A 22,403-nucleotide genomic window follows, 5' to 3' on the forward strand; every position below is an offset into this window, starting at 1 on the left:
TGGTAACGCCTCCATGCTCTGGACACTACGCTGACAGACACAGCAAACCTTCTTGCCACAGCTCGCATTGATGTGCCATCCTGGATGAGCTGCACTACCTGAGCCACTTGTGTGGGTTGTAGACTCCGTGTCATGCTACCACCAGAGTGAAAGCACTGCCAGCATTCAAAAGTGACCAAAACATCAGCCAGGAAGCATAGGAACTGAGAAGTGGTCTGTGGTTCCCACCTGCAGAACCACTCCTTTATTGGGGGTGTCTTGCTTATTGCCTATAATTTCCACCTGTTGTCTATTCCATTTGCACAACAGCATTTGAAATGTATTGTCAATCAGTGTTGCTTCCTAAGTGGACAGTTTGATTTCACAGAAGTGTCATTGACTTGGAGTTACATTGTGTTGTTTAAGTGTTCCCTTTATTTTTTTGAGCAGTGTATTAAAAAGTCATTGGTGATTTTTTTCTACAGTGTTGCATGATGGGAATCTAGTGGTTCACTGATATAATCTAGTAAACAAAATAAACTACTTTTTCACCACTCTGTCTGCATGTGCATTCCTAAACGGCATTTAACGCCGGTCGAAGTGGCGTGATATTAGCAGAACACAAAGTAGTTACCGTCAGCCGAAAATGTTGGCACTGGAAAGACTTGCCCTCCACCGATGTGTATAACTCATACTTACCTGGCAAGGGAGATACCGTGATCAAGAAGGCGGTTCACCCAGGGCGAGGCTCAGCCATTGCACTCCGGCTGTGCTGACCCCTGCGAATTTCCCAAATGTGGAAATCTCGATTGCATAATTTATGGTAGTGGGGGACTGCGTTCGCGCTCTCCCCTGATGTCTTGTTTAATGATACAACTGTGGCTTGCCGACAGGTGTGAGGATGATGTGTGAAGATCTTTGAAATCAATTGTCAAAGAGACTTTATGTTACGCTTAATCAAAAGGTGCAAACATCTGTTTGTAGCGAAACATGGTTGGCATTTTGTGGAAACATCATGTTGCGAAATGCAGCATGCTATTTATGACACGCTGGTACTTCAATCAAGAGATGGTTGGGAAGCCGCTCTGGACCCCTACCCGTCATGATGTGTCATACGCGCCCCATGCGCTAACAATATAAAATTGTCCTTACATGCGCTCCTCCTTAGCACAGAGCAATGTAATAGGTTTTCTACATTCAGAACTTTCGTGTATTGATTCTGGCTAGTAGGATAGCTGCATGGGAAAGTGTTGCTAATGATGTATTTGTCCGAATTCATTGGATTTGTCCGTTTTTTCCCCCACAAGGCTGTGTGGAAAATATGCCCTTGCTTTGAAATGTTAGCAAGGTTAGTTTGATTTTGTGCTAAAAAGTGATGGCTACAGTATATGTAATTACTTGCAGTTTTTGAGTGAGCCAAAGTTCAAGCTGCTTATCTAATTGGTGAAAACGCAATGTCTGTTTATCACACTCACTTTGACTTCATATGCTGTACCATGAGTTAGTCTAACGGCTTACGGCCATACCAGCCTGAATACGCCCGATCTCGTCTGATCTCGGAAGCTAAGCAGGGTCGGGCCTGGTTAGTACTTGGATGGGAGACCGCCTGGGAATACCAGGTGCTGTAAGCTTTTTCTCCACTAGGGTGTGCTCTTGCGTCATTTCATCAGCAACACTGCCTTGTAGTGACCTTTTGATGCTGAATTGACTACATTTCTTTCTTTTTACATTTTAGTCATTTTTAGCAGACGCTCTTATCCATACATTTCATACATTCCCCCCCCCGTACTAAATGCAGCTTCTGTGGGTTAGCCTCCCCTGCCCTTTTAATACGATCAAAGTTCTTTGTGTTGTCAGGGAGCAACTGCCTTTATTTATAAGACAAATAAGAATATTGTTACTGAATGCAGCTTGTGTGTGCTTTGTGCTCCCTCGCCCTGTTCAAATGATCAAAGGAAATAATGCTGCTGAGTGGAACTGGACTGGTGTCTGATGGCCCTGTGCTTTCCATGGTGGAATTAGAACCGTTTTTTTAACGGAGTAAATCAAAAGCACAAAAGAATGTGAGATGTTATTGATAATAAATCAATTGGTTTCATGCATTTGTCTCTCTCCCTGTGTGTGTGTGTGTGTGTGTGTGTGTTTGTGTGTGTGTGTGTGTGGGTGTGTGTGTGTCTGAACGTGATTGTATTTCGTCATATCGCATACATTTCTGATATCAGACAGGTTAAGATATACTGCTCAAAAAAATAAAGGGAACACTTAAACAACACATCCTAGATCTGAATGAAAGAAATAATCTTATTAAATACTTTTTTCTTTACATAGTTGAATGTGCTGACAACAAAATCACACAAAAATAATCAATGGAAATCTAATTTATCAACCCATGGAGGTCTGGATTTGGAGTCACACTCAAAATTAAAGTGGAAAACCACACTACAGGCTGATCCAACTTTGATGAAATGTCCTTAAAACAAGTCAAAATGAGGCTCAGTAGTGTGTGTGGCCTCCACGTGCCTGTATGACCTCCCTACAACGCCTGGGCATGCTCCTGATGAGGTGGCGGATGGTCTCCTGAGGGATCTCCTCCCAGACCTGGACTAAAGCATCCGCCAACTCCTGGACAGTCTGTGGTGCAACATGGTGTTGGTGGATGGAGCGAGACATGATGTCCCAGATGTGCTCAATTGGATTCAGGTCTGGGGAACGGGCGGGCCAGTCCATAGCATCAATGCCTTCCTCTTGCAGGAACTGCTGACACACTCCAGCCACATGAGGTCTAGCATTGTCTTGCATTAGGAGGAATCCAGGGCCAACCGCACCAGCATATGGTCTCACAAGGGGTCTGAGGATCTCATCTCGGTACCTAATGGCAGTCAGGCTACCTCTGGCGAGCACATGGAGGGCTGTGCGGCCCCCCAAAGAAATGCCACCCCACACCATGACTGACCCACCGCCAAACCGGTCATGCTGGAGGATGTTGCAGGCAGCAGAACGTTCTCCGCGGCGTCTCCAGATTCTGTCACGTCTGTCATGTGCTCTGTGTGAACCTGCTTTCATCTGTGAAGAGCACAGGGCGCCAGTGGCGAATTTGCCAATCTTGGTGTTCTCTGGCAAATGCCAAACGTCCTGCACGGCGTTGGGCTGTAAGCACAACCCCCACCTGTGGACGTCGGGCCCTCATACCACCCTCATGGAGTCTGTTTCTGACCGTTTGAGCAGACACATGCACATTTGTGGCCTGCTGGAGGTCATTTTGCAGGGCTCTGGCAGTGCTCCTCCTGCTCCTCCTTGCACAAAGGCGGAGGTAGCGGTCCTGCTGCTGGGTTGTTGCCCTCCTACGGCCTCCTCCACGTCTCCTGATGTACTGGCCTGTCTCCTGGTAACGCCTCCATGCTCTGGACACTACGCTGACAGACACAGCAAACCTTCTTGCCACAGCTCGCATTGATGTGCCATCCTGGATGAGCTGCACTACCTGAGCCACTTGTGTGGGTTGTAGACTCCGTGTCATGCTACCACCAGAGTGAAAGCACTGCCAGCATTCAAAAGTGACCAAAACATCAGCCAGGAAGCATAGGAACTGAGAAGTGGTCTGTGGTTCCCACCTGCAGAACCACTCCTTTATTGGGGGTGTCTTGCTTATTGCCTATAATTTCCACCTGTTGTCTATTCCATTTGCACAACAGCATTTGAAATGTATTGTCAATCAGTGTTGCTTCCTAAGTGGACAGTTTGATTTCACAGAAGTGTCATTGACTTGGAGTTACATTGTGTTGTTTAAGTGTTCCCTTTATTTTTTTGAGCAGTGTATTAAAAAGTCATTGGTGATTTTTTTCTACAGTGTTGCATGATGGGAATCTAGTGGTTCACTGATATAATCTAGTAAACAAAATAAACTACTTTTTCACCACTCTGTCTGCATGTGCATTCCTAAACGGCATTTAACGCCGGTCGAAGTGGCGTGATATTAGCAGAACACAAAGTAGTTACCGTCAGCCGAAAATGTTGGCACTGGAAAGACTTGCCCTCCACCGATGTGTATAACTCATACTTACCTGGCAAGGGAGATACCGTGATCAAGAAGGCGGTTCACCCAGGGCGAGGCTCAGCCATTGCACTCCGGCTGTGCTGACCCCTGCGAATTTCCCAAATGTGGAAATCTCGATTGCATAATTTATGGTAGTGGGGGACTGCGTTCGCGCTCTCCCCTGATGTCTTGTTTAATGATACAACTGTGGCTTGCCGACAGGTGTGAGGATGATGTGTGAAGATCTTTGAAATCAATTGTCAAAGAGACTTTATGTTACGCTTAATCAAAAGGTGCAAACATCTGTTTGTAGCGAAACATGGTTGGCATTTTGTGGAAACATCATGTTGCGAAATGCAGCATGCTATTTATGACACGCTGGTACTTCAATCAAGAGATGGTTGGGAAGCCGCTCTGGACCCCTACCCGTCATGATGTGTCATACGCGCCCCATGCGCTAACAATATAAAATTGTCCTTACATGCGCTCCTCCTTAGCACAGAGCAATGTAATAGGTTTTCTACATTCAGAACTTTCGTGTATTGATTCTGGCTAGTAGGATAGCTGCATGGGAAAGTGTTGCTAATGATGTATTTGTCCGAATTCATTGGATTTGTCCGTTTTTTCCCCCACAAGGCTGTGTGGAAAATATGCCCTTGCTTTGAAATGTTAGCAAGGTTAGTTTGATTTTGTGCTAAAAAGTGATGGCTACAGTATATGTAATTACTTGCAGTTTTTGAGTGAGCCAAAGTTCAAGCTGCTTATCTAATTGGTGAAAACGCAATGTCTGTTTATCACACTCACTTTGACTTCATATGCTGTACCATGAGTTAGTCTAACGGCTTACGGCCATACCAGCCTGAATACGCCCGATCTCGTCTGATCTCGGAAGCTAAGCAGGGTCGGGCCTGGTTAGTACTTGGATGGGAGACCGCCTGGGAATACCAGGTGCTGTAAGCTTTTTCTCCACTAGGGTGTGCTCTTGCGTCATTTCATCAGCAACACTGCCTTGTAGTGACCTTTTGATGCTGAATTGACTACATTTCTTTCTTTTTACATTTTAGTCATTTTTAGCAGACGCTCTTATCCATACATTTCATACATTCCCCCCCCCGTACTAAATGCAGCTTCTGTGGGTTAGCCTCCCCTGCCCTTTTAATACGATCAAAGTTCTTTGTGTTGTCAGGGAGCAACTGCCTTTATTTATAAGACAAATAAGAATATTGTTACTGAATGCAGCTTGTGTGTGCTTTGTGCTCCCTCGCCCTGTTCAAATGATCAAAGGAAATAATGCTGCTGAGTGGAACTGGACTGGTGTCTGATGGCCCTGTGCTTTCCATGGTGGAATTAGAACCGTTTTTTTAACGGAGTAAATCAAAAGCACAAAAGAATGTGAGATGTTATTGATAATAAATCAATTGGTTTCATGCATTTGTCTCTCTCCCTGTGTGTGTGTGTGTGTGTGTGTGTGTTTGTGTGTGTGTGTGTGTGGGTGTGTGTGTGTCTGAACGTGATTGTATTTCGTCATATCGCATACATTTCTGATATCAGACAGGTTAAGATATACTGCTCAAAAAAATAAAGGGAACACTTAAACAACACATCCTAGATCTGAATGAAAGAAATAATCTTATTAAATACTTTTTTCTTTACATAGTTGAATGTGCTGACAACAAAATCACACAAAAATAATCAATGGAAATCTAATTTATCAACCCATGGAGGTCTGGATTTGGAGTCACACTCAAAATTAAAGTGGAAAACCACACTACAGGCTGATCCAACTTTGATGAAATGTCCTTAAAACAAGTCAAAATGAGGCTCAGTAGTGTGTGTGGCCTCCACGTGCCTGTATGACCTCCCTACAACGCCTGGGCATGCTCCTGATGAGGTGGCGGATGGTCTCCTGAGGGATCTCCTCCCAGACCTGGACTAAAGCATCCGCCAACTCCTGGACAGTCTGTGGTGCAACATGGTGTTGGTGGATGGAGCGAGACATGATGTCCCAGATGTGCTCAATTGGATTCAGGTCTGGGGAACGGGCGGGCCAGTCCATAGCATCAATGCCTTCCTCTTGCAGGAACTGCTGACACACTCCAGCCACATGAGGTCTAGCATTGTCTCGCATTAGGAGGAATCCAGGGCCAACCGCACCAGCATATGGTCTAACAAGGGGTCTGAGGATCTCATCTCGGTACCTAATGGCAGTCAGGCTACCTCTGGCGAGCACATGGAGGGCTGTGCGGCCCCCCAAAGAAATGCCACCCCACACCATGACTGACCCACCGCCAAACCGGTCATGCTGGAGGATGTTGCAGGCAGCATAACGTTCTCCGCGGCGTCTCCAGATTCTGTCACGTCTGTCATGTGCTCTGTGTGAACCTGCTTTCATCTGTGAAGAGCACAGGGCGCCAGTGGCGAATTTGCCAATCTTGGTGTTCTCTGGCAAATGCCAAACGTCCTGCACGGCGTTGGGCTGTAAGCACAACCCCCACCTGTGGACGTCGGGCCCTCATACCACCCTCATGGAGTCTGTTTCTGACCGTTTGAGCAGACACATGCACATTTGTGGCCTGCTGGAGGTCATTTTGCAGGGCTCTGGCAGTGCTCCTCCTGCTCCTCCTTGCACAAAGGCGGAGGTAGCGGTCCTGCTGCTGGGTTGTTGCCCTCCTACGGCCTCCTCCACGTCTCCTGATGTACTGGCCTGTCTCCTGGTAACGCCTCCATGCTCTGGACACTACGCTGACAGACACAGCAAACCTTCTTGCCACAGCTCGCATTGATGTGCCATCCTGGATGAGCTGCACTACCTGAGCCACTTGTGTGGGTTGTAGACTCCGTCTCATGCTACCACCAGAGTGAAAGCACCGCCAGCATTCAAAAGTGACCAAAACATCAGCCAGGAAGCATAGGAACTGAGAAGTGGTCTGTGGTTCCCACCTGCAGAACCACTCCTTTATTGGGGGTGTCTTGCTTATTGCCTATAATTTCCACCTGTTGTCTATTCCATTTGCACAACAGCATTTGAAATGTATTGTCAATCAGTGTTGCTTCCTAAGTGGACAGTTTGATTTCACAGAAGTGTCATTGACTTGGAGTTACATTGTGTTGTTTAAGTGTTCCCTTTATTTTTTTGAGCAGTGTATTAAAAAGTCATTGGTGATTTTTTTCTACAGTGTTGCATGATGGGAATCTAGTGGTTCACTGATATAATCTAGTAAACAAAATAAACTACTTTTTCACCACTCTGTCTGCAAGTGCATTCCTAAACGGCATTTAACGCCGGTCGAAGTGGCGTGATATTAGCAGAACACAAAGTAGTTACCGTCAGCCGAAAATGTTGGCACTGGAAAGACTTGCCCTCCACCGATGTGTATAACTCATACTTACCTGGCAAGGGAGATACCGTGATCAAGAAGGCGGTTCACCCAGGGCGAGGCTCAGCCATTGCACTCCGGCTGTGCTGACCCCTGCGAATTTCCCAAATGTGGAAATCTCGATTGCATAATTTATGGTAGTGGGGGACTGCGTTCGCGCTCGCCCCTGATGTCTTGTTTAATGATACAACTGTGGCTTGCCGACAGGTGTGAAGATCTTTGAAATCAATTGTCAAAGAGACTTTATGTTACGCTTAATCAAAAGGTGCAAACATCTGTTTGTAGCGAAACATGCTTGGCATTTTGTGGAAACATCATGTTGCGAAATGCAGCATGGTATTTATGACACGCTGGTACTTCAATCAAGACATGGTTGGGAAGCCGCTCTGGACCCCTACCCGTCATCATGTGTCATACGCGCCCCATGCGCTAACAATATGAAATTGTCCTTACATGCGCTCCTCCTTAGCACAGAGCAATGTAATAGGTTTTCTACATTCAGAACTTTCGTGTATTGATTCTGGCTAGTAGGATAGCTGCATGGGAAAGTGTTGCTAATGATGTATTTGTCCGAATTCATTGGATTTGTCCGTTTTTTTCCCCACAAGGCTGTGTGGAAAATATGCCCTTGCTTTGAAATGTTAGCAAGGTTAGTTTGATTTTGTGCTAAAAAGTGATGGCTACAGTATATGTAATTACTTGCAGTTTTTGAGTGAGCCAAAGTTCAAGCTGCTTATCTAATTGGTGAAAACGCAATGTCTGTTTATCACACTCACTTTGACTTCATATGCTGTACCATGAGTTAGTCTAACGGCTTACGGCCATACCAGCCTGAATACGCCCGATCTCGTCTGATCTCGGAAGCTAAGCAGGGTCGGGCCTGGTTAGTACTTGGATGGGAGACCGCCTGGGAATACCAGGTGCTGTAAGCTTTTTCTCCACTAGGGTGTGCTCTTGCGTCATTTCATCAGCAACACTGCCTTGTAGTGACCTTTTGATGCTGAATTGACTACATTTCTTTCTTTTTACATTTTAGTCATTTTTAGCAGACGCTCTTATCCATACATTTCATACATTCCCCCCCCCCCCCCCGTACTAAATGCAGCTTCTGTGGGTTAGCCTCCCCTGCCCTTTTAATACGATCAAAGTTCTTTGTGTTGTCAGGGAGCAACTGCCTTTATTTATAAGACAAATAAGAATATTGTTACTGAATGCAGCTTGTGTGTGCTTTGTGCTCCCTCGCCCTGTTCAAATGATCAAAGGAAATAATGCTGCTGAGTGGAACTGGACCGGTGTCTGATGGCCCTGTGCTTTCCATGGTGGAATTAGAACCGTTTTTTTAACGGAGTAAATCAAAAGCACAAAAGAATGTGAGATGTTATTGATAATAAATCAATTGGTTTCATGCATTTGTCTCTCTCCCTGTGTGTGTGTGTGTGTGTGTGTGTGTGTGTTGTGTGTGTGTGTGTGTGGGTGTGTGTGTGTCTGAACGTGATTGTATTTCGTCATATCGCATACATTTCTGATATCAGACAGGTTAAGATATACTGCTCAAAAAAATAAAGGGAACACTTAAACAACACATCCTAGATCTGAATGAAAGAAATAATCTTATTAAATACTTTTTTCTTTACATAGTTGAATGTGCTGACAACAAAATCACACAAAAATAATCAATGGAAATCTAATTTATCAACCCATGGAGGTCTGGATTTGGAGTCACACTCAAAATTAAAGTGGAAAACCACACTACAGGCTGATCCAACTTTGATGAAATGTCCTTAAAACAAGTCAAAATGAGGCTCAGTAGTGTGTGTGGCCTCCACGTGCCTGTATGACCTCCCTACAACGCCTGGGCATGCTCCTGATGAGGTGGCGGATGGTCTCCTGAGGGATCTCCTCCCAGACCTGGACTAAAGCATCCGCCAACTCCTGGACAGTCTGTGGTGCAACATGGTGTTGGTGGATGGAGCGAGACATGATGTCCCAGATGTGCTCAATTGGATTCAGGTCTGGGGAACGGGCGGGCCAGTCCATAGCATCAATGCCTTCCTCTTGCAGGAACTGCTGACACACTCCAGCCACATGAGGTCTAGCATTGTCTCGCATTAGGAGGAATCCAGGGCCAACCGCACCAGCATATGGTCTAACAAGGGGTCTGAGGATCTCATCTCGGTACCTAATGGCAGTCAGGCTACCTCTGGCGAGCACATGGAGGGCTGTGCGGCCCCCCAAAGAAATGCCACCCCACACCATGACTGACCCACCGCCAAACCGGTCATGCTGGAGGATGTTGCAGGCAGCATAACGTTCTCCGCGGCGTCTCCAGATTCTGTCACGTCTGTCATGTGCTCTGTGTGAACCTGCTTTCATCTGTGAAGAGCACAGGGCGCCAGTGGCGAATTTGCCAATCTTGGTGTTCTCTGGCAAATGCCAAACGTCCTGCACGGCGTTGGGCTGTAAGCACAACCCCCACCTGTGGACGTCGGGCCCTCATACCACCCTCATGGAGTCTGTTTCTGACCGTTTGAGCAGACACATGCACATTTGTGGCCTGCTGGAGGTCATTTTGCAGGGCTCTGGCAGTGCTCCTCCTGCTCCTCCTTGCACAAAGGCGGAGGTAGCGGTCCTGCTGCTGGGTTGTTGCCCTCCTACGGCCTCCTCCACGTCTCCTGATGTACTGGCCTGTCTCCTGGTAACGCCTCCATGCTCTGGACACTACGCTGACAGACACAGCAAACCTTCTTGCCACAGCTCGCATTGATGTGCCATCCTGGATGAGCTGCACTACCTGAGCCACTTGTGTGGGTTGTAGACTCCGTCTCATGCTACCACCAGAGTGAAAGCACCGCCAGCATTCAAAAGTGACCAAAACATCAGCCAGGAAGCATAGGAACTGAGAAGTGGTCTGTGGTTCCCACCTGCAGAACCACTCCTTTATTGGGGGTGTCTTGCTTATTGCCTATAATTTCCACCTGTTGTCTATTCCATTTGCACAACAGCATTTGAAATGTATTGTCAATCAGTGTTGCTTCCTAAGTGGACAGTTTGATTTCACAGAAGTGTCATTGACTTGGAGTTACATTGTGTTGTTTAAGTGTTCCCTTTATTTTTTTGAGCAGTGTATTAAAAAGTCATTGGTGATTTTTTTCTACAGTGTTGCATGATGGGAATCTAGTGGTTCACTGATATAATCTAGTAAACAAAATAAACTACTTTTTCACCACTCTGTCTGCAAGTGCATTCCTAAACGGCATTTAACGCCGGTCGAAGTGGCGTGATATTAGCAGAACACAAAGTAGTTACCGTCAGCCGAAAATGTTGGCACTGGAAAGACTTGCCCTCCACCGATGTGTATAACTCATACTTACCTGGCAAGGGAGATACCGTGATCAAGAAGGCGGTTCACCCAGGGCGAGGCTCAGCCATTGCACTCCGGCTGTGCTGACCCCTGCGAATTTCCCAAATGTGGAAATCTCGATTGCATAATTTATGGTAGTGGGGGACTGCGTTCGCGCTCGCCCCTGATGTCTTGTTTAATGATACAACTGTGGCTTGCCGACAGGTGTGAAGATCTTTGAAATCAATTGTCAAAGAGACTTTATGTTACGCTTAATCAAAAGGTGCAAACATCTGTTTGTAGCGAAACATGCTTGGCATTTTGTGGAAACATCATGTTGCGAAATGCAGCATGGTATTTATGACACGCTGGTACTTCAATCAAGACATGGTTGGGAAGCCGCTCTGGACCCCTACCCGTCATCATGTGTCATACGCGCCCCATGCGCTAACAATATGAAATTGTCCTTACATGCGCTCCTCCTTAGCACAGAGCAATGTAATAGGTTTTCTACATTCAGAACTTTCGTGTATTGATTCTGGCTAGTAGGATAGCTGCATGGGAAAGTGTTGCTAATGATGTATTTGTCCGAATTCATTGGATTTGTCCGTTTTTTTCCCCACAAGGCTGTGTGGAAAATATGCCCTTGCTTTGAAATGTTAGCAAGGTTAGTTTGATTTTGTGCTAAAAAGTGATGGCTACAGTATATGTAATTACTTGCAGTTTTTGAGTGAGCCAAAGTTCAAGCTGCTTATCTAATTGGTGAAAACGCAATGTCTGTTTATCACACTCACTTTGACTTCATATGCTGTACCATGAGTTAGTCTAACGGCTTACGGCCATACCAGCCTGAATACGCCCGATCTCGTCTGATCTCGGAAGCTAAGCAGGGTCGGGCCTGGTTAGTACTTGGATGGGAGACCGCCTGGGAATACCAGGTGCTGTAAGCTTTTTCTCCACTAGGGTGTGCTCTTGCGTCATTTCATCAGCAACACTGCCTTGTAGTGACCTTTTGATGCTGAATTGACTACATTTCTTTCTTTTTACATTTTAGTCATTTTTAGCAGACGCTCTTATCCATACATTTCATACATTCCCCCCCCCCCCCCCCCGTACTAAATGCAGCTTCTGTGGGTTAGCCTCCCCTGCCCTTTTAATACGATCAAAGTTCTTTGTGTTGTCAGGGAGCAACTGCCTTTATTTATAAGACAAATAAGAATATTGTTACTGAATGCAGCTTGTGTGTGCTTTGTGCTCCCTCGCCCTGTTCAAATGATCAAAGGAAATAATGCTGCTGAGTGGAACTGGACCGGTGTCTGATGGCCCTGTGCTTTCCATGGTGGAATTAGAACCGTTTTTTTAACGGAGTAAATCAAAAGCACAAAAGAATGTGAGATGTTATTGATAATAAATCAATTGGTTTCATGCATTTGTCTCTCTCCCTGTGTGTGTGTGTGTGTGTGTGTGTGTGTGTTTGTGTGTGTGTGTGTGTGGGTGTGTGTGTGTCTGAACGTGATTGTATTTCGTCATATCGCATACATTTCTGATATCAGACAGGTTAAGATATACTGCTCAAAAAAATAAAGGGAACACTTAAACAACACATCCTAGATCTGAATGAAAGAAATAATCTTATTAAATACTTTTTTCTTTACATAGTTGAATGTGCTGACAACAAAATCACACAAAAATAATCAATGGAAATCTAATTTATCAACCCATGGAGGTCTGGATTTGGAGTCACACTCAAAATTAAAGTGGAAAACCACACTACAGGCTGATCCAACTTTGATGAAATGTCCTTAAAACAAGTCAAAATGAGGCTCAGTAGTGTGTGTGGCCTCCACGTGCCTGTATGACCTCCCTACAACGCCTGGGCATGCTCCTGATGAGGTGGCGGATGGTCTCCTGAGGGATCTCCTCCCAGACCTGGACTAAAGCATCCGCCAACTCCTGGACAGTCTGTGGTGCAACATGGTGTTGGTGGATGGAGCGAGACATGATGTCCCAGATGTGCTCAATTGGATTCAGGTCTGGGGAACGGGCGGGCCAGTCCATAGCATCAATGCCTTCCTCTTGCAGGAACTGCTGACACACTCCAGCCACATGAGGTCTAGCATTGTCTCGCATTAGGAGGAATCCAGGGCCAACCGCACCAGCATATGGTCTAACAAGGGGTCTGAGGATCTCATCTCGGTACCTAATGGCAGTCAGGCTACCTCTGGCGAGCACATGGAGGGCTGTGCGGCCCCCCAAAGAAATGCCACCCCACACCATGACTGACCCACCGCCAAACCGGTCATGCTGGAGGATGTTGCAGGCAGCATAACGTTCTCCGCGGCGTCTCCAGATTCTGTCACGTCTGTCATGTGCTCTGTGTGAACCTGCTTTCATCTGTGAAGAGCACAGGGCGCCAGTGGCGAATTTGCCAATCTTGGTGTTCTCTGGCAAATGCCAAACGTCCTGCACGGCGTTGGGCTGTAAGCACAACCCCCACCTGTGGACGTCGGGCCCTCATACCACCCTCATGGAGTCTGTTTCTGACCGTTTGAGCAGACACATGCACATTTGTGGCCTGCTGGAGGTCATTTTGCAGGGCTCTGGCAGTGCTCCTCCTGCTCCTCCTTGCACAAAGGCGGAGGTAGCGGTCCTGCTGCTGGGTTGTTGCCCTCCTACGGCCTCCTCCACGTCTCCTGATGTACTGGCCTGTCTCCTGGTAACGCCTCCATGCTCTGGACACTACGCTGACAGACACAGCAAACCTTCTTGCCACAGCTCGCATTGATGTGCCATCCTGGATGAGCTGCACTACCTGAGCCACTTGTGTGGGTTGTAGACTCCGTCTCATGCTACCACCAGAGTGAAAGCACCGCCAGCATTCAAAAGTGACCAAAACATCAGCCAGGAAGCATAGGAACTGAGAAGTGGTCTGTGGTTCCCACCTGCAGAACCACTCCTTTATTGGGGGTGTCTTGCTTATTGCCTATAATTTCCACCTGTTGTCTATTCCATTTGCACAACAGCATTTGAAATGTATTGTCAATCAGTGTTGCTTCCTAAGTGGACAGTTTGATTTCACAGAAGTGTCATTGACTTGGAGTTACATTGTGTTGTTTAAGTGTTCCCTTTATTTTTTTGAGCAGTGTATTAAAAAGTCATTGGTGATTTTTTTCTACAGTGTTGCATGATGGGAATCTAGTGGTTCACTGATATAATCTAGTAAACAAAATAAACTACTTTTTCACCACTCTGTCTGCAAGTGCATTCCTAAACGGCATTTAACGCCGGTCGAAGTGGCGTGATATTAGCAGAACACAAAGTAGTTACCGTCAGCCGAAAATGTTGGCACTGGAAAGACTTGCCCTCCACCGATGTGTATAACTCATACTTACCTGGCAAGGGAGATACCGTGATCAAGAAGGCGGTTCACCCAGGGCGAGGCTCAGCCATTGCACTCCGGCTGTGCTGACCCCTGCGAATTTCCCAAATGTGGAAATCTCGATTGCATAATTTATGGTAGTGGGGGACTGCGTTCGCGCTCGCCCCTGATGTCTTGTTTAATGATACAACTGTGGCTTGCCGACAGGTGTGAAGATCTTTGAAATCAATTGTCAAAGAGACTTTATGTTACGCTTAATCAAAAGGTGCAAACATCTGTTTGTAGCGAAACATGCTTGGCATTTTGTGGAAACATCATGTTGCGAAATGCAGCATGGTATTTATGACACGCTGGTACTTCAATCAAGACATGGTTGGGAAGCCGCTCTGGACCCCTACCCGTCATCATGTGTCATACGCGCCCCATGCGCTAACAATATGAAATTGTCCTTACATGCGCTCCTCCTTAGCACAGAGCAATGTAATAGGTTTTCTACATTCAGAACTTTCGTGTATTGATTCTGGCTAGTAGGATAGCTGCATGGGAAAGTGTTGCTAATGATGTATTTGTCCGAATTCATTGGATTTGTCCGTTTTTTTCCCCACAAGGCTGTGTGGAAAATATGCCCTTGCTTTGAAATGTTAGCAAGGTTAGTTTGATTTTGTGCTAAAAAGTGATGGCTACAGTATATGTAATTACTTGCAGTTTTTGAGTGAGCCAAAGTTCAAGCTGCTTATCTAATTGGTGAAAACGCAATGTCTGTTTATCACACTCACTTTGACTTCATATGCTGTACCATGAGTTAGTCTAACGGCTTACGGCCATACCAGCCTGAATACGCCCGATCTCGTCTGATCTCGGAAGCTAAGCAGGGTCGGGCCTGGTTAGTACTTGGATGGGAGACCGCCTGGGAATACCAGGTGCTGTAAGCTTTTTCTCCACTAGGGTGTGCTCTTGCGTCATTTCATCAGCAACACTGCCTTGTAGTGACCTTTTGATGCTGAATTGACTACATTTCTTTCTTTTTACATTTTAGTCATTTTTAGCAGACGCTCTTATCCATACATTTCATACATTCCCCCCCCCCCCCCCGTACTAAATGCAGCTTCTGTGGGTTAGCCTCCCCTGCCCTTTTAATACGATCAAAGTTCTTTGTGTTGTCAGGGAGCAACTGCCTTTATTTATAAGACAAATAAGAATATTGTTACTGAATGCAGCTTGTGTGTGCTTTGTGCTCCCTCGCCCTGTTCAAATGATCAAAGGAAATAATGCTGCTGAGTGGAACTGGACCGGTGTCTGATGGCCCTGTGCTTTCCATGGTGGAATTAGAACCGTTTTTTTAACGGAGTAAATCAAAAGCACAAAAGAATGTGAGATGTTATTGATAATAAATCAATTGGTTTCATGCATTTGTCTCTCTCCCTGTGTGTGTGTGTGTGTGTGTGTGTGTGTGTTTGTGTGTGTGTGTGTGTGGGTGTGTGTGTGTCTGAACGTGATTGTATTTCGTCATATCGCATACATTTCTGATATCAGACAGGTTAAGATATACTGCTCAAAAAAATAAAGGGAACACTTAAACAACACATCCTAGATCTGAATGAAAGAAATAATCTTATTAAATACTTTTTTCTTTACATAGTTGAATGTGCTGACAACAAAATCACACAAAAATAATCAATGGAAATCTAATTTATCAACCCATGGAGGTCTGGATTTGGAGTCACACTCAAAATTAAAGTGGAAAACCACACTACAGGCTGATCCAACTTTGATGAAATGTCCTTAAAACAAGTCAAAATGAGGCTCAGTAGTGTGTGTGGCCTCCACGTGCCTGTATGACCTCCCTACAACGCCTGGGCATGCTCCTGATGAGGTGGCGGATGGTCTCCTGAGGGATCTCCTCCCAGACCTGGACTAAAGCATCCGCCAACTCCTGGACAGTCTGTGGTGCAACATGGTGTTGGTGGATGGAGCGAGACATGATGTCCCAGATGTGCTCAATTGGATTCAGGTCTGGGGAACGGGCGGGCCAGTCCATAGCATCAATGCCTTCCTCTTGCAGGAACTGCTGACACACTCCAGCCACATGAGGTCTAGCATTGTCTCGCATTAGGAGGAATCCAGGGCCAACCGCACCAGCATATGGTCTAACAAGGGGTCTGAGGATCTCATCTCGGTACCTAATGGCAGTCAGGCTACCTCTGGCGAGCACATGGAGGGCTGTGCGGCCCCCCAAAGAAATGCCACCCCACACCATGACTGACCCACCGCCAAACCGGTCATGCTGGAGGATGTTGCAGGCAGCATAACGTTCTCCGCGGCGTCTCCAGATTCTGTCACGTCTGTCATGTGCTCTGTGTGAACCTGCTTTCATCTGTGAAGAGCACAGGGCGCCAGTGGCGAATTTGCCAATCTTGGTGTTCTCTGGCAAATGCCAAACGTCCTGCACGGCGTTGGGCTGTAAGCACAACCCCCACCTGTGGACGTCGGGCCCTCATACCACCCTCATGGAGTCTGTTTCTGACCGTTTGAGCAGACACATGCACATTTGTGGCCTGCTGGAGGTCATTTTGCAGGGCTCTGGCAGTGCTCCTCCTGCTCCTCCTTGCACAAAGGCGGAGGTAGCGGTCCTGCTGCTGGGTTGTTGCCCTCCTACGGCCTCCTCCACGTCTCCTGATGTACTGGCCTGTCTCCTGGTAACGCCTCCATGCTCTGGACACTACGCTGACAGACACAGCAAACCTTCTTGCCACAGCTCGCATTGATGTGCCATCCTGGATGAGCTGCACTACCTGAGCCACTTGTGTGGGTTGTAGACTCCGTCTCATGCTACCACCAGAGTGAAAGCACCGCCAGCATTCAAAAGTGACCAAAACATCAGCCAGGAAGCATAGGAACTGAGAAGTGGTCTGTGGTTCCCACCTGCAGAACCACTCCTTTATTGGGGGTGTCTTGCTTATTGCCTATAATTTCCACCTGTTGTCTATTCCATTTGCACAACAGCATTTGAAATGTATTGTCAATCAGTGTTGCTTCCTAAGTGGACAGTTTGATTTCACAGAAGTGTCATTGACTTGGAGTTACATTGTGTTGTTTAAGTGTTCCCTTTATTTTTTTGAGCAGTGTATTAAAAAGTCATTGGTGATTTTTTTCTACAGTGTTGCATGATGGGAATCTAGTGGTTCACTGATATAATCTAGTAAACAAAATAAACTACTTTTTCACCACTCTGTCTGCAAGTGCATTCCTAAACGGCATTTAACGCCGGTCGAAGTGGCGTGATATTAGCAGAACACAAAGTAGTTACCGTCAGCCGAAAATGTTGGCACTGGAAAGACTTGCCCTCCACCGATGTGTATAACTCATACTTACCTGGCAAGGGAGATACCGTGATCAAGAAGGCGGTTCACCCAGGGCGAGGCTCAGCCATTGCACTCCGGCTGTGCTGACCCCTGCGAATTTCCCAAATGTGGAAATCTCGATTGCATAATTTATGGTAGTGGGGGACTGCGTTCGCGCTCGCCCCTGATGTCTTGTTTAATGATACAACTGTGGCTTGCCGACAGGTGTGAAGATCTTTGAAATCAATTGTCAAAGAGACTTTATGTTACGCTTAATCAAAAGGTGCAAACATCTGTTTGTAGCGAAACATGCTTGGCATTTTGTGGAAACATCATGTTGCGAAATGCAGCATGGTATTTATGACACGCTGGTACTTCAATCAAGACATGGTTGGGAAGCCGCTCTGGACCCCTACCCGTCATCATGTGTCATACGCGCCCCATGCGCTAACAATATGAAATTGTCCTTACATGCGCTCCTCCTTAGCACAGAGCAATGTAATAGGTTTTCTACATTCAGAACTTTCGTGTATTGATTCTGGCTAGTAGGATAGCTGCATGGGAAAGTGTTGCTAATGATGTATTTGTCCGAATTCATTGGATTTGTCCGTTTTTTTCCCCACAAGGCTGTGTGGAAAATATGCCCTTGCTTTGAAATGTTAGCAAGGTTAGTTTGATTTTGTGCTAAAAAGTGATGGCTACAGTATATGTAATTACTTGCAGTTTTTGAGTGAGCCAAAGTTCAAGCTGCTTATCTAATTGGTGAAAACGCAATGTCTGTTTATCACACTCACTTTGACTTCATATGCTGTACCATGAGTTAGTCTAACGGCTTACGGCCATACCAGCCTGGGGGCGCTAATCCTTGATTGGAGAAGTGACGACAGGTGCGAGTAATTGAGCTGTGAGTGTTTGCTTGAGAGTGTTTGCTCGAGAGCTATTTTCGTTTCTTTTTTGGATTTTGCAATATAATTTATTGTTTTTTCATTTGGATAGTTTTTAGTTTTGTTTAGTTTTCCCCCCCTGCAGTTTTGCTGCCTGGGGGAGGTTTTTTCGCTCTCATTTTTGATTTACAATGACGGACAACATGGCAACGACAAACGGAACGGACAAGGACAACGAAAATGCGCAACGGAAGGAAAACGAAAAAGGAGGAATGAAATATGGCAAAGAATACACGGTGGCAATTGAGTTGGTGGGAGAAGAAAAGGTGACGACGATGGAATTACTACGAGCAATTAAGGAGACGTGTGGAGAGGTGGTGGGATGCCGAATGAAAGGAGATAAGAAATATGAAATTACGATGAGAAACGGAAAAGGTAAAGAACGGCTAATGGACGGTATACGGATAAAGGACAACAAGATACTGGCGAGAGATGTGAATATTAATGAATTGGTGGTGTCTTTTATGAATCTACCGGTATATATAGAAGATAAAGTGATACTGGACAAGTTGAGAAGCTGGGGAGTAACGGCCGTATCGGAGATAAGGAGGAGAGTTTGGCCTGGAACGGAGGTGGTTGACGGAACAAGGTTCTGTAAAGTTAAATTTACGGAAAAAGTCACATCATTGCCATATTCCACAAAAATTGAGACGCTGGAGGGAGCTGAATACTTCAGGGTGATCCATGACAAGCAGGTCAGAGTTTGTCGATTGTGCATACAACCGGGGCACATAGTTAAAGATTGCCCTGAATTCAAGTGTTTCAAGTGCGGCAATCAAGGCCATTATGCGAGAGAGTGTGTCGGAGAGAAGGAAAGGAATGTTTGTGGAAGATGCAGAAAGAGATTGGCGGAGTGCAACTGTGGAGAAGTTATGACGGGAGAGGGGAGTCAAGTACTATTCGAGGAAGCAGTTGTATCGTCGCAAGAAGGAGAAGAAGATGGAGGAGAGGATGTGGTGGAAGGTGGAGAGACGGAGGAAGGAAGAAGGGAGAAGAAGGAAGACCAGAAGATTAATGAAATTGGGAGCAGTATGGATTCGGAAATAAGAAGATGGAGTTTTCAGGAGGAGAGGGGAAGTGGACTGGGGGGAAGCACGGGGGACTCACGGGTTTTGGGGGAAAGCACAGCACAAACAAGTACCTCGGGGGGTGAAGAAATGGAGAGGGTTTTAAGTTTATTGACAATAACGGAGACGGGTATGAACACGGGGAACACAACGACGACTACACGAGAGACGGAGATGAACATTCCAGAAACGGCGGAGAACATGGGGAGCACAACGAACATTCCAGAATCGGCGATGAACGCGGGGAGCACAACGAGCATTCCAGAATCGGCGATGAACACGGGGAGCACAACGGACGAGGGTGTAAAGAAGAAAAGTTGGCTGGATGAAATGGACTTGGAGGAGATATCGGACTCGGATGATGGGGAAAAGTTTGAAAGAATGAGAGGAGGATACAGGAAGAGGAAAGCAGCGGAGGGGGGGGAGAGAAAGGGTGGAAGAGGAAAGAAACTGGATAAAAGGTAGAGGATAATGAAATTATATTTTATAATTTTATTATTTATTAGTATGGTAACAATAATGTCGATAAATGCGAATGGGTTGAGAACAATAGGAAAATTTAATAGAATAGTACACATAAAGAATTCTGATATTTTATGTATTCAAGAGACGCACTGGGATAATATGTGTGTTTTAGAAGTTCAGAAAATATGGAGGGATTTTATTTATGTAAACAATGGTAGGGGGAATTCATGTGGGGTTGCAATTTTAATAAGGAAGGATGTAGTAGAAAATGTGAAGAAGATATATAATGATAATAATGGGAGGATTTTAATTTTAGATTTTGAATATATGAGTAGGGTTTTTAGGATTATAAATATTTATGCGCCGAATAATGAAATAGAGAGAAGGAATTTATTTTTAGAATTAGCGAAATGGTGCAAGGGAAACTGTATTTTAGTTGGGGATTTTAATGTAAAAATGGATAGACTAGATATGACAAGGGGAGCTATTTTTAGAAGTGACGTATCTAGGGGGGTTTTAAGGAAGATGATGGTTGAAAACAATTTAATTGATATATGGAGGGAGGAGAATCCGAATAAGAGAGAATTTTCTAGAAGGCAGGTGGTTTTAGGGGAATTGAAACAGACACGGATAGATTTGGTTTTAGTAAATGAAGGGTCAAGGAATTTTATGAAGGATATTAAATATATTTTTACAACTTTTAGTGATCATGCTGGGTTAACATTTTCGGTGGGGTTAGATAAGGAAAGGAAAGGGGGGGGAATATGGTGTATGAATGCAGGGTATCTAGGTGATGAGGAATACGGGAAACAACTTAAATCTTTGATAGAACATGAAATGGAGGATAAGCAAAAAGGGAATGATAAGTGCAAGTGGTGGGAAAATGTTAAAGAAAAAATAAAAGTTTTTAGTATTAGATATGCAAGGAAGAAGAGGAGTAGGATGACAAGAGCAGAAAATTATTTAAGAACAAAATTGAATGAAGAAATGAAGAAATGTGATAGTGATCCTGATTATACTATTGAAAAGTTTTTAGATTTAAAAGAAAAATTGAGCAAATGTGAAATAGATAAGTGTAAGGGTGCAATTATAAGAAGTAGGGCAAAATATGTTTTAGAAGGGGAGAAATGTACGTCGTTTTTTCTTGGTTTAGAGAAAACTAAACAGACGAAATCATATATTAGTGAGATTGAAAATGTAAAGGGTGAAGTGGTAAATGATTATGTTGAGATATTAGAAACAGTACAGAATTTTTATAAGGATTTATTTAAGAAAGGGGAGGTGGATGAGGGGTGTGTAAAAGAGATTTTAAGTAGTGTGGATGTGCAAATTGGTGTTGAGGATAAGCAAATGTGTGATAGGGAGATAACAATGGATGAAGTGAAAGATGCAATTAAGGGTTTACAAATAAATAAAAGTCCTGGAGTGGATGGACTAATTGCAGAGTTTTATAAAATGTATGAAAGTATTTTAGCACCTATTTTATTAGAAGTATATCAATATATGGAAGACAATAATACTGTTTCAGATTCCATGGTGACAGGGCTGATATCGATTTTATATAAAAATAAGGGGAGTAAATTGAAATTAGAAAATTATAGGCCAATTAGTTTATTAAACTCAGATTATAAGATTTTAGCTAAGATACTGGCAAATAGGATGAAGATGGTTTTAAATGATATTATAGCACCTACACAAAATTATAGTGTGCCTGGAAGAGATATAGCAGATACCATAACTACACTTAGAGATGTGATAAATAAAATGAATAGCGACAAGATGGGGGGGATTGTTTTAAGTATAGATTTTAATAAAGCTTTTGACAGGGTGGAACATGATTTTATGTTTAGGGTACTGGAAAAGTATGGGTTTGGAAATGGAATTATAAGATGGATAAAATTATTATATAGAAAGGCTAAAAGTAGGGTTAAATGTAATGGGGTTTTAACAGATTCTTTTATTCTTGAGAGATCAGTGAGACAGGGGTGCCCTTTATCAGCTTTATTGTTTGTTTTATCGGTAGAACCCTTAGCGGCATACCTTAAAAAAGATCATTTTATAAATTGTGTAGAGACTCCGCAAGGAGGTTTTAGTTTAATTCATCAATATGCAGACGATACCACAATAACAGTCAGAGATGAGGGAAGTGTTAAAAGGGTGATGGAGTGTTTTAAAGTATATGAGAAAGCCTCAGGAGCAAAAGTGAATATGGAGAAGTCAGTAATAATGTATGTTGGGAAGAATAATGAGGGGACTTTTCCTTTTAAGGTGGTAAATGATTATTTTAAGGTGTTAGGTGTGTTTTTAGGGGTGAAGGAACAAGAAGCTAGGGATCTGACATGGAGTGGGGTTATAAACAAAGTTAGGAAGGTGGTAAATATGTGGAGGGGGAGGGCTTTGAAATTAAAAGGGAAAGTAATTGTTGTAAATTCCTTGCTGATGTCAATTTTTATTCATGTAATGAACGTTTTAGATGTA

General features: G+C 44.7%; 11 non-coding genes across 11 annotated transcripts; all 11 read left to right on the plus strand.

Moving 5' to 3' along the window:
* Positions 1-670: 670 nt before the first annotated feature.
* LOC145864193 (U1 spliceosomal RNA) lies at positions 671-834 on the plus strand. Its single transcript, XR_014382773.1, has one exon. It is a non-coding gene; the product is annotated as a U1 spliceosomal RNA (small nuclear RNA).
* Positions 835-1,491: 657 nt separating this feature from the next.
* Positions 1,492-1,610, plus strand: LOC145864153 (5S ribosomal RNA). The gene has a single exon (XR_014382740.1). It is a non-coding gene; the product is annotated as a 5S ribosomal RNA (ribosomal RNA).
* A 2,422-nt stretch (positions 1,611-4,032) lies between these two features.
* On the plus strand, positions 4,033-4,196 carry LOC145864194 (U1 spliceosomal RNA). Its single transcript, XR_014382774.1, has one exon. It is a non-coding gene; the product is annotated as a U1 spliceosomal RNA (small nuclear RNA).
* Positions 4,197-4,853: 657 nt separating this feature from the next.
* LOC145864179 (5S ribosomal RNA) lies at positions 4,854-4,972 on the plus strand. Its single transcript, XR_014382761.1, has one exon. It is a non-coding gene; the product is annotated as a 5S ribosomal RNA (ribosomal RNA).
* Positions 4,973-7,394: 2,422 nt separating this feature from the next.
* LOC145864123 (U1 spliceosomal RNA) lies at positions 7,395-7,558 on the plus strand. The gene has a single exon (XR_014382702.1). It is a non-coding gene; the product is annotated as a U1 spliceosomal RNA (small nuclear RNA).
* A 644-nt stretch (positions 7,559-8,202) lies between these two features.
* LOC145864190 (5S ribosomal RNA) lies at positions 8,203-8,321 on the plus strand. Its single transcript, XR_014382770.1, has one exon. It is a non-coding gene; the product is annotated as a 5S ribosomal RNA (ribosomal RNA).
* Positions 8,322-10,752: 2,431 nt separating this feature from the next.
* Positions 10,753-10,916, plus strand: LOC145864124 (U1 spliceosomal RNA). Its single transcript, XR_014382703.1, has one exon. It is a non-coding gene; the product is annotated as a U1 spliceosomal RNA (small nuclear RNA).
* A 644-nt stretch (positions 10,917-11,560) lies between these two features.
* On the plus strand, positions 11,561-11,679 carry LOC145864191 (5S ribosomal RNA). Its single transcript, XR_014382771.1, has one exon. It is a non-coding gene; the product is annotated as a 5S ribosomal RNA (ribosomal RNA).
* A 2,434-nt stretch (positions 11,680-14,113) lies between these two features.
* On the plus strand, positions 14,114-14,277 carry LOC145864125 (U1 spliceosomal RNA). Its single transcript, XR_014382704.1, has one exon. It is a non-coding gene; the product is annotated as a U1 spliceosomal RNA (small nuclear RNA).
* A 644-nt stretch (positions 14,278-14,921) lies between these two features.
* LOC145864113 (5S ribosomal RNA) lies at positions 14,922-15,040 on the plus strand. Its single transcript, XR_014382692.1, has one exon. It is a non-coding gene; the product is annotated as a 5S ribosomal RNA (ribosomal RNA).
* Positions 15,041-17,472: 2,432 nt separating this feature from the next.
* On the plus strand, positions 17,473-17,636 carry LOC123730684 (U1 spliceosomal RNA). The gene has a single exon (XR_006762119.1). It is a non-coding gene; the product is annotated as a U1 spliceosomal RNA (small nuclear RNA).
* The last annotated feature ends 4,767 nt before the right edge of the window (positions 17,637-22,403 follow it).

The sequence above is a fragment of the Salmo salar genome, chromosome 25 (assembly GCF_965601325.2).
Source record: "Salmo salar chromosome 25, fSalSal1, whole genome shotgun sequence".
NCBI classification, from domain to species: domain Eukaryota; kingdom Metazoa; phylum Chordata; class Actinopteri; order Salmoniformes; family Salmonidae; genus Salmo; species Salmo salar.